We start from the raw sequence: 12,738 nt of genomic DNA on the forward strand, positions 1-12,738 counted from the left end.
ATAGTCTCCATCATCCTTTCCTCACTTGGGACAATGCTCTAAAAATGATGATCATCACACTTTTATTTACTTACAACTCAACAATTACAACTCAATACTTAGAACAAAATATGACTCTATGTGAATGCCTCCGGCGGTGTACCGGGATGTGCAATGATGCATGAGTGACATGTATGAAAGAATTATGAACGGTGGCTTTGCCACAAATACAATGTCAACTACATGATCATGCAAAGCAATGACAATGACGGAGCGTGTCATAGTAAACAGAATGGTGGAAAGTTGCATGTCAATATATCTCGGAATGGCTATGGAAATGCCATGATAGGTAGGTATGGTGGCTTTTTTGAGGAAGGTATATGGTGGGTGTATGATACCGGCGAAAGGTGCGCGGTATTAGAGAGGCTAGCAATGGTGGAAGGGTGAGAGTGCGTATAATCCATGGACTCAACATTAGTCATAAAGAACTCACATACTTATTGCAAAAATCTATTAGTTATCGAAACAAAGTATTACGCGCATGCTCCTAGGGGGATAGATTGGTAGGAAAAGACCATCGCTTGTCCCCGACCGCCACCCATAAGGAAGACAATCAATAAATAAATCATGCTCCGACTTCATCACATAACGGTTCACCATATGTGCATGCTACGGGAATCACAAACTTCAACACAAGTATTTATCAAATTCACAACTACTCAACTAGCATGACTCTAATATCACCATCTCCATATCTCAAAACAATTATCAAGTATCAAACTTCTCTTAGTATTCAGCACACCCATAAGAATTGTTTTTACTAATCTTGAATGCCTAGCATATTAGGATTAATTTCCCAGTTTAAGTAAATTACCATGCTGTTTAAGACTCTCAAAATAATATAAGTGAAGCATGAGAGAATAATAGTTTCTGTAAAACAAATCCACGACTGTGCTCTAAAAGATATAAGTGAACTACTAGAGCAAAAACTATATAACTCAAAAGATATAAGTGAAGCACATAGAGTATTCTAATAATTTTCAAATCATGTGTGTTTCTCTCAAAAGGTGTGTACAGGAAAGATGATTGTGGCAAACTAACAAATAAAGACTCAAATAATACAAGACGCTCCAAGCAAAACACATATCATGTGGTGAATAAAAATATAGCTCCAAGTAAAGTTACCGATGGAAGTAGACGAAAGAGGGGATGCCTTCCGGGGCATCCCCAAGCTTTGGCTTTTAGGTGTCCTTATATTATCTTGGGGTGCCATGGGCATCCCCAAGCTTAGGCTCTTGCCACTCCTTGTTTCATAATCCATCAAATATTTTACCCAAAACTTGAAAACTTCACAACACAAAACTCAAAATAGAAAATCTCGTGAGCTCCGTTAGCGAAAGAAAACAAAACACCACTTCAAGGTACAGTAATGAACTCATTATTTACTTATATTGGTGTTCAACCTACTGTATTCCAACTTCTCTATGGTTTGTAAACTATTTTATTAGCCATAGATTCATCAAAATAAACAAACAACACACGAAAAACAGAATCTGTCAAAAACAGAACAGTCTGTAGTAATCTGTAGCTAACGCAAACTTCTGGAACCCCAAAAATTCTAAAATAAATTGCTGGACGTGAGGAATTTATCTATTAATCATATCCAAAAATAATTAACTAAATATCACTTTTCAAATAAAAATGGCAGCAATTCTCGTGAGCGCTAAACTTTCTGTTTTTTACAGCAAGATCAAAAAGACTTTCCCCAAGTCTTCCCAAAGGTTCTACTTGGCACAAACACTAATTAAACACAAAAAACACAACTAAAACAGAGGCTAGATAAATTATTTATTCCTAAACAGGAGCAAAAATCAAGTAATAAAAATAAATTTGGGTTGCCTCCCAACAAGTGTTATCGTTTAACGCCCCTAGCTAGGCATAAAAGCGAAGATAGATCTAGGTATTGCCATATTTGGTAGGCAATCCATAAGTGGCTCTCATAATAGATTCATATGGTAATTTAATTTTCTTTCTAGGGAAGTGTTCCATACCTTTACTTAACGGAAATTGTAATCTAATATTCCCTTCCTTCATATCAATAATTGCACCAATCGTTCTAAGGAAAGGTCTACTAAGACTAATAGGACACGAAGGATTGCAATCTATGTCAAGAAAAATAAAATCTACGGGCACATAATTCCTATTTGAAACAATAAGAACATCATTAATTCTTCCCATACATTTCTTAATAGTGGAATCCGCAAGGTGCAAGTTTAAAGAGCAATCATTAAAATCATGGAAACCTAGCAAATCACACAAAGTCTTTGAAATTGTGGAAACACTAGCACCCAAATCACACAAAGCATAGCATTCATGACCTTTAATTTTAATTTTAATAGTAGGTTCCCACTCATCATAAAGTTTTCTAGGGATAGAAACTTCCAACTCAAGTTTTTCTTCATAAGATTGCATCAAAGCATCAACGATATGTTTAGTAAAAGCTTTATTTTGACTATAAGCATGTGGAGAATTTAGCACGGATTGTAACAAGGAAATACAATCTATCAAAGAGCAATTATCATAATTAAATTCCTTGAAATACAAAATAGTGGGTTCATTGATATTTAAAGTTTTAACCTCTTCAATCCCACTTTTAACAATTTTAGCATCAAGATCTAAAGACTCCGAATTTTTGGAATGCCTTCTAGGTAAAGGTGGATCATATTCAGTCCCATCATTATCAAGATTCATATTGCAAAACAAATATTCAATAGGGGACACTTCAATAACTTTTAGATCTTCATATTTATTTTCATGGAAACTAGAAGAACACGCTTTCACAAAACAATCTTTCTTAGCACGCATCCTAGCGGTTCTTTCTTTGCACTCATCAATGGAAATTCTCATGGATTTAAGAGACTCATTGATATCATGCTTAGGTGGAGTAGATCTAAGTTTCAAAGAATCAACATCCAGAGAAATTCTATCAACGTTCCTAGCCAATTCATCAACTTTAAGCAATTTTTCTTCAAGCAAAGCATTGAAATTCTTTTGCGAATTCATAAACTCCTTAACACTAGTCTCAAATGTAGAGGGCATCTTCTTAAAATTTCCATAAGAATTGTTGTAGGAATTACCATAATTATTAGAGGAATTACTAGGATACAGCCTAGGATTAGAATTACCTCTAGACGCGTTGTTACCAAAATTATTCCTACTAGCAAAATTCACATCCATAGATTCATTATTATTCTCAATCAAAGTATACAAAGGAATATCATTAGGATCGGAAGAAACACTTTTATTAGCAAATAATTTCATAAGTTCATCCATCTTTCCACTCAAAACATTAATTTCTTCTATCGCATGCACTTTCCTATTAGTAGATCTTTTAGTGTGCCATTGAGAATAATTAACCATAATATTATCTAGGAGTTTAGTAGCTTCTCCTAAAGTGATTTCCTTAAAAGTGCCTCCTGCGGCCGAATCTAAAAGATTTCTAGAAGCAAAATTCAATCCGGCATAATTTTTTTGTATAATCATCCACAAATTCAAACCATGTGTAGGGAAATTACGTATCACTAATTTCATCCTCTCCCAAGATTGTGCAACATGTTCATGATCAAGTTGCTTAAAATTCATAATATCGTTTCTAAGAGAGATGATCTTAGCGGGAGGAAAAATACTTAGAGATAAAAGCATCTTTGCACTTATTCCATGAATCAATACTACTTTTAGGCAAAGACGAAAACCAAGCTTTAGCATGGTCTCTAAGCGAAAAAGGAAATAACTTCAATTTAACAATATCATTGTCCAGATCTTTCTTCTTTTGCATATCACACAAATCAACAAAGTTATTTAGATGGGTAGCGGCATCTTCACTAGGAACGCCGGAAAGCGGATCTTTCATGACAAGATTCAGCAAAGCGGCATTAATTTCACAAGATTCAGCATCGGTAAGAGGAGCAATTGGAGTGCTAATAAAATCATTGTTGTTGGTATTAGTAAAGTCACACAATTTGGTATTATCTTGAGCCATCGTGACAGGCAAGCAATCCAACACACAAGCAAACAAGAAACAGGCACAAAGAGGCAAATAGGGAAAGAGAAGGAGGATGGATAGAGAGGGCAACTAAAACGGCAAGGGTGAAGTGGGGGAGAGGAAAACGAGAGGCAAATAGCAAATAATGTAATGCGGGAGATAAGGGTTTGTGATAGGTACTTGGTATGTTGACTTTTGTGTAGACTCCCCGGCAACGACGCCAGAAATCCTTCTTGCTACCTCTTGAGCACAGCGTTGGTTTTCCCTTGAAGAGGAATGGGTGATGCAGCAAAGTAGCGTAAGTATTTCCCTCAGTTTTTGAGAACCAAGGTATCAATCCAGTAGGAGGCCATGCACGAGTCCCTCGCACCTACACAAACAAATAAAATCCTCGCAACCAACACAATTAAGGGGTTATCAATCCCTTCATAGTCACTTATGAAAGTTAGATCTGATAGATATGATAAGATAATATTTTTGGTATTTTATGATAAAGATGCAAAGTAAATAAAGCAAAATAAAAACAGTAAAAGAAATAGCTTGTTGATGGGAGATCAATATGATGGAAAATAGACCCCGGGGCCATAGGTTTCACTAGTGGCTTCTCTCGAGAGCATAAGTATTACAGTGGGTAAACAAATTATTGTTGAGCAATTGACAGAATTGAGCATAATTATGAGAATATCTAGGTATGATCATGTATATAGGCATCACGTTCGAGACAAGTAGACCGACTCCTGCCTGCATCTACTACTATTACTCCAAACATCGACCGCTATCCAGCATGCATCTAGAGTATTAAGTTCAAAGGAACAGAGTAACGCTTTAAGCAAGATGACATGATGTAGAGGGATAAACTCATGCAATATGATATAAACCCCATCTTGTTATCCTCGATGGCAACAATACAATACGTGCCTTGCTGCCCCTACTGTCACTTGGAAAGGACACCGCAAGATTGAACCCAAAGCTAAGCACTTCTCCCATTGCAAGAAAGATCAATCTAGTAGGCCAAACCAAACTGATAATTCGAAGATAATTGCAAAGATAACCAATCATACATAAAAGAATTCAGAGAACATTCAAATATTCTTCATAGATAAACTTGATCATAAACCCACAATTCATCGGTCTCAACAAACACACCGCAAAAGAAGATTACATCGAATAGATCTCCACAAGAGAGGGGGAGAACATTGTATTGAAATCCAAAAAGAGAGAAGAAGCCATCTAGCTAATAACTATGTACCCAAAGGTCTGAGGTAAACTACTCACACATCATCGGAGAGGCTATGGTGTTGATGTAGAAGCCCTCTGTGATCGATGCCCCCTTCGGTGGAGCTCCGGAAAAGGCCCCAAGATGGGATCTCACGGGTACAGAAGGTTGCGGCGGTGGAATTAGGGTTTTGGATCCGTATCTGGTAGTTTGGGGGTACATAGGTATATATAGGAGGAAGAAGTACGTCGGTGGAGCAACGTGGGCCCCATGAGGGTGGAGGGCGGCGCGCCTGGGGGGGGGGTAGACACGCCCCCTACCTCGTGCCTTCCTGGTTGCTTTCTTGACGTAGGGTCCAAGTCCTCTGGATCACGTTCGTTCCAAAAATCACGTTCCCGAAGGTTTCATTCCGTTTGGACTCCGTTTGATATTCGTTTTCTGCAAAACTCTGAAATAGGCAAAAAACAACAATTCTGGGCTGGGCCTCCGGTTAGTAGGTTAGTCCCAAAAATAATATAAAAGTGTATAATAAAGCTCAATAATGTACAAAACAGAATATAATATAGCATGGAACAATAAAAAATTATAGATACGTTGGAGACGTATCACTGAGCTATTCTCCTGCATCTTGTAGGCAAAATACTTGTCAAAGGTCTCATACCTCTCGACACGGGCATGAGTCTGAAATACTAATTTCAACTCTTGGAACATCTCATATGCTCCGTGGCGTTCAAAACGTTTTTTGAAGTCCCTATTCTAAGTCGTAAAGCATGGCACACTAAACTATCAAGTAGTCATCATACCGAGCTTGTCAAATGTTCATAACATCTGCATCTGCTCCTGCAATAGGTCTATCACTTAGCGGTGCATCAAGGACATAATTCTTCTATGCAACAATGAGGATAATCCTCATATTACGGACCCAGTCCACATCATTGCTACTATCATCTTTCAACTTAGTTTTCTCTAGGAACATATCAAAAATAAAACAGGGGAGCTATACGCGAGCTATTGATCTACAACATAGATATGCAAATACTATTAGGACTAAGTTCATGATAAATTAAGTTTAATTAATCAAATTACTTAAGAACTCCCACTTAGATAGACATCACTCAAGTTATCTAAATGATTACGTGATCCAAATCAACTAAACCATGTTCGATCATCACGTGAGATGGAGCAGTTTTCAATGGTGAACATCTCTATGTTGATCATATCTACTATATGATTCACGTTGGACCTTTTGGTCTCCAGTGTTCCGAGGCCATGTATGTACATGCCAGGCTCGTCAAGTTTAACCCAAGTATTCCGCATGTGCAAAACTGTCTTGCACCCGTTGTATGTGAACGTAGAGCCTATCACACCCGATCATCATGTGGTGTCTCAGCACGATGAACTGTCGCAACGGTGCATACTCAGGGAGAACACTTATACCTTGAAATTTTAATGAGGGATCATCTTATAATGCTACCGCCTTACTAAGCAAAATAAGATGCATAAAAGATTAACATCACATGCAATCAAAATATGTGACATGATATGGCCATCATCATCTTGTGCCTTTGATCTCCATCTCCAAAGCACTGTCATCATCTCCATCGTCACCGGTTTGACACCTTGATCTCCATCATAGCGTCGTGGTTGTCTCGCCAACTATTACTTCTACAACTATCGCTAACACATAGTGATAAAGTAAAGCAATTACAAGGCGTTTGCATTTCATACAATAAAGTGACAACCATAAAGCTCCTGCCAATTGCCGGTAACTTTTACAAAACATGACCATCTCATACAATAATGTATATCACATCATGTCTTGACCATATCACATCGAAACATTCCCTACAAAAACAAGTTAGATGTCCTCTACTTTGTTGTTGCCGGTTTTACGTGGCTGTTATGGGCTTCTAGCAAGAACCGTTCTTACCTACGCATCAAAATCACGATGGTGATTTTATCAAGTTTGTTGTTTTAACCTTCAACAAGGACCAGTCACAGTCAAATTCGATTCAACTAAAGTTGGAGAAACAAACACCCACCAGACACCTTTATGAAAAACTAGTTGCATGTATGTCGGTAGAACCGGTCTCATGAACATGGTCATGTAAGGTTGGTCCGGGCCGCTTCATCCAACAATGCCATTGTCGGTGTCAAAACCGGCGGATCTCGGGTAGGGGGTCCCGAACTGTGCGTCTAGGCCGGATGGTAACAGGAGGCAGGGGACATGATGTTTTACCCAGGTTCGGGCCCTCTTGATGGAGGTAAAACCCTACGTCCTGCTTGACTAATATTGATGATATGGGTAGTACAAGAGTAGATCTACCACGAGATCAGAGAGGCTAAACCCTAGAAGCTAGCCTATGGTATGATTGTATGTTGTGATTGTTGTCCTACGGACTAAAACCCTTCGGTTTATATAGACACCGGAGAGGGTTAGGGTTACACAAGGTCGGTTACAAAGGAGGAGATATCCATATTCGTATTGCCTAGCTTGCCTTCCACGCCAAGCAGAGTCCCATCCGGACACGAGACGAAGTCTTCAATCTTGTATCTTCATAGTCCAATAGTCCGGCCAAAGGATATAGTCCGGCTGTCCGGAGACCCCCTAATCCAAGACTCCCTTAGCCACCAAATCAAAATAAGACATTGGTGGTAAGCAGTATGACGATCACCGCCCACAACTCTTTGTGTTCTACTCGTGCATATCATCTACGCATAGACTGGCTCGGATGCCACTGTTGGGGAACGTAGCATGCAATTTCAAAAAGAATTCTACGCTCATGCAAGATCTATCTAGGAGATGCATAGCAATGAGAGTGGGAGAGTGTGTCCACATACCCTCATAGACCGAAAGCGGAAGCATTTGACAACGCAGTTGATGTAGTCGAACTTCTTCTCGTTCCGAACGATCAAGCACCGAACGTACGGCACCTCCGAGTTCTGCACACGTTCAGCTCGATGACATCCCTCGAACTCTTGATCCAGCAAAGTGTCGAGGGAGAGTTTCGCCAGCATAACGGCATGGCGATAGTGATGGTGAAGTGATCCGCGCAGGGCTTCGCCTAAGCACTACGACAGTATGACCGGAGGCGTAAACTGTGGAGGGGGCGCCGCACATGGCTAACAATCATTGTTCTATGTTCTAGCGGTGCCCCCCTCATATATATAGGTTGGAGCGAGGAGAGGCAGCCAAGGGGGCGCCCCAAGTAGGAGGAATCCTACTTGGGCGCCTCCCAATTCGTCCTCCCCCTTCCATATCCATGTGGAAGGGGAAGGAAGGAGGAGGGAGGAGGGAAGGAAGGGGGAGGCCGAATCCCTCCCCTTACTTTCTCCCTTCTCCTCTTTCCTTCCCCTTATTTTGGCCTACATGGGGCACACCATCCCCTTAGGGGCTGGTCTGTCCCCCTCTTGGGCCATCAAGGCCCATGTAGTTGCCGGGGGATGCCCGGAACCCCTTCCGGTGACCCGATATGCACCCTGTACCCCCGGAACACTTCTGGTGTCCGAATATCATTGTCCAATATATGAATCTTTACCTCTGAACCATTTCAAGACTCCTCGTCATGTCCGCGATCTCATCCGGGACTCCGAAGAACATTCAGTCACCAAATCACATAACTCATATAATACAAAATCGTCATCGAACGTTAAGTGTGCGGACCCTACGGGTTCGAGAACTATGTAGACATGACCGAGACACCTCTCGGGTCAATAACCAACTGTGGAACCTGGATGCTCATATTGGTTCCCACATACTCTACGAAGATCTTTATCGGTCGTACTATAATGACAACATACGTTATTCCCTTTGTCATTGGTATGTTACTTTCCCTAGATTCGATCGTCGGTATCTTCATACCTAGTTCAATCTCGTTACCGGCAAGTCTCTTTACCTGTTCCATAATACATCGTCCTGTAACTAACTCATTAGTCACATTGCTTGCAAGGCTTATCGTGATGTGTTTTACCAAGAGGGCCCAGAGATACCTCTCCGATACTCGGAGTGACAAATCCTAATCTCGATCTATGCCAACCCAACAAACACCTTTGGAGATACCTATAGAGCATCTTTATAATCACCCAGTTACGTTGTGATGTTTGATAGCACACAAGGTATTCCTCCGCTATCCGGGATTTGCATAATCTCATAGTCAATGGAATATGTATATGACATGAAGAAAGCAATAGCAATAAAACTTAATGATCATTATGCTAAGATAAAAGATGGGTCTTGTCCATCACATCATTCTCCTAATGATGTGATCCCGTTCATCAAATGAAAACACATGTCTATGGTTAGGAAACTTAAACATCTTTGATTAATGAGCTAGTCTAGTAGAGGCTTACTAGGGACACGGTGTTTTGTCTATGTACCCACACATGTATCAAGTTTCTGGTTAATACGATTCTAGCATGAATAATAAAAATTTATCATGATATAAGGAAATATAAAATAACAACTTTATTAGTGCCTCTAGGGCATATTTACTTTAGAGAGGTGGTAGAGCCAGAGAAAAGAGCCTGGTAACAAGAACATGCCGAGTACGTGCCATTGGCAGTCCAACACCATATCCGAGCGTCAGGGGTCAGAGTGAGCACCACCGTGCATAGAAGCCTCCACATCATGACATATTAGACGGTAGCCGCTAGGCCCAATGCCCCTTGGATGTCAGATATCCACAAGTGGTTCTCCAGCCCACCAATAAGGGTGCGCACATGACGGCGGCAGGAGACCAAGGCAAGAATGGCCGGATCTAGGTTGGCAATCAAACGACCATGCATCCACACATCTAACGAAAAGTGGCAAGTAGCCCCATCACCAATTGTCCAAATGGTGAAGCACGAAAGATGGCATGCACCTCAGGGTCATAAGGAAGGTGTAGGTGACTCCATGGATGTGCGTCGCTAGTCGCCTGGAGCTAGAGCCATAGCATGAAGAGGGTGACGCCGGTGTGCTGGAGGTCGCAGATGACCAGACCGCCAAAATAAAGGGGTGGCATCATTTCTTCCAACTAACAGGACAAGCACCGGGGGAGTTAGGGTTTCCAGAATGCCATAGGAATTCACACATGATGTGGTTCATTTTCTTGAGGATCGGAGGCCGCAGAGGCATGGCCATAAGGATGTCGCCAAGCATGGTAGATAGTACGTGACGAACAAGGGCGAGTCTCTCACCATGAGAGAGCAAAGTCGCACGCCAAGTGGGTAGCTTGTGAGACATCCGCTCGACCAGAGGCATGAGCTCAACTTCCGAGGCCTTGCAGACGAACAGGGGGAGCCCAAGGTATGTGATAGGGAAGTCGACCATGCGGCACGGAAGCTCGGTACGGACCTGCTTGGCGATAGTTTGCCAGCTTTGTATCGGGGTGGAAGAGAATTTTTGGAGTTAGTATTCACTCCGGACGCGGAGCCAAACACGCGTAGAATTTCACGGACTTCCTGAAGGTCATCGCAGTCAGGGTGGCAGAAGATGACGCCATCATCAGCGTAGAGGGAGATGCCGGATGCCATCTTGTGCTCGGTGAGCCTCTTCAGAATGCCTCGATCAATGGCATGGAGCAGCAGAGAGTTGAGGGTGTCAATGACCAAGGTGATGAGCATGGGGGAAATGGGATCGCCCTAGCAAGGCCCCTTGGTGTGGCAGATAGGGTGGTCGGCAACGCCATTGACAAGGACGTGCGTGCTAGCGGTGGAGAGGCGAATGGAGATCCACTCTCTCCAGCGCGGGCCTAACCCGAGGGGACGGTGGACCTGCAACTAGAATGGCCAAGACATGGGGTCAAAAGTGCGAGTGATGTCCAGCTTTAATAAGACTTGGGGATGCGCATGTTGTGGAGGTGCCTGGCTGTCTACTGGACAAGGATGAAGTTATCGTGGATGTTACGCCCCGAGATGAACGCACTCTGGTTCACAAACACGAGCTTCTGGAGCTAGGGCCCGAGGCGAAGAGCAAGAACCTTGGAAAACAACTTGGCCAATGGGTGAACGAGGCTAATGGGCCTGTAGTCCGCGAGCGAGGTGGCATCGGGCTTCTTAGGCATCGAGGTGATGAGGGCCTCATTGAGCTTCGGAAAACCCATGCCATTCATGGAGAAGAACTTGTAAAAGGCCTCGCAAATATTTCCCTTGACAATGTGCCAACACGAGCACAAGAACTTAGCAGTAAAACCATTGGGGGCCAGGTGCCTTACCCGCGGGGAGCTTCTTCATGTCCTCCCAGATCTCGTCCTCGGAGAAAGATAGCTTGAGGGATGAGAGGTCGAAGGATCGACGGTCAATTTGCTCGAGGTTGAGCGTGACCTCGCGAATGTTGTAGGAGCCAAGAATGCTGGAGAAGTGGTTGAACGCGGCCTCACACATCGTCGCCTCATTAGAGACGACAGACTCGCCCACATGGATCTTGGCGATGTGATTCTTCTGCTTACGCTGGGAAGCATGGATCTTAAGGAAGCTGGTGTGGGTTTCCCCTGCTTGTAGCCAGGAGAAGCGCACCCACTGCCTGGCGGTCAAGTGCTCGTGGGAGGCGAGGCCAAGGAAGGCCGCCTTGAGCTTCCGTCAGAGCCAAGTCTCGAGCGGAGAGAGAGGTCAATGGTCCCGAGCCTTGTTGAAACGTGCTACGAGCTTCCGAGCAAGGAGGAGCTGGAGCGAGATGTTGCCTATCGAGCAGGCACTCCAACTTTGGAGGCAGCGCACTATGACCTTGAGGCACAAGAAAATATGATGAAAAGGGTCAACGTCATGCTCGCTGCCACGTGTCAGCCACCACGGCATGGGATCCCCCAAGCTTGGGCCTAAACCTCTCAAAGTGGAAGTGCCGAGAGTGCTTAGACTGGGGGACACAGTCCACGAGGAGGGGTGCATGATAAGAGGCAGCCGAGGCGAGGCAACAAAGAGAACAGTGGGGTGGGTCGTCTCCCAGCTAGCCGTGTAGAGAACGTGGTCATTGCACACCAACGTGGGCGAGTCCTGCTCATTGGACCAGGTGTAGCGACGACCATGCAGATACATGTCATGGAGCTCCAGGTCAGCCATGAAGCGGCTCATAGAGCGATGGTGTAGACGGCCATTGTTTTTGCCCGCCACGGACACGATCATGTTAAAGTCACCGTCAAGCAACCAGGGTCCAACGCAAAGGGAGCAGAAATCTTGTAGCTCAACAAGGAAAGCAATCTTGCTGTCCTCGCCCTGCGGGTCGTACACGCTAGAAAAAAACCAATGCTCATTGCCCACGAGGGGGAGACCAGCGCAGAGACATGATGATCACCAATAGATGGGCTAGAGAGACATAGGTCAGTGTGCCACCAAGCAAGCATGATAACCCCACTGGCACCATCGGCAAGCAAGAAGAAATCATCGAAGGAAGGACCAAGCATCTTAGAGACAATGGCCACTACGGTTCATTATATGATTGTTTCTGCCTTGCCTTCAATCGCGTGCATCCCCCCTGATACGTCCATTTTATCATCATGTTTTCCTACTGTTATTTATGATGTTTTTA

This window comes from Triticum dicoccoides, chromosome 5A (genome assembly GCF_002162155.2).
Source record: "Triticum dicoccoides isolate Atlit2015 ecotype Zavitan chromosome 5A, WEW_v2.0, whole genome shotgun sequence".
Classification (NCBI taxonomy): domain Eukaryota; kingdom Viridiplantae; phylum Streptophyta; class Magnoliopsida; order Poales; family Poaceae; genus Triticum; species Triticum dicoccoides.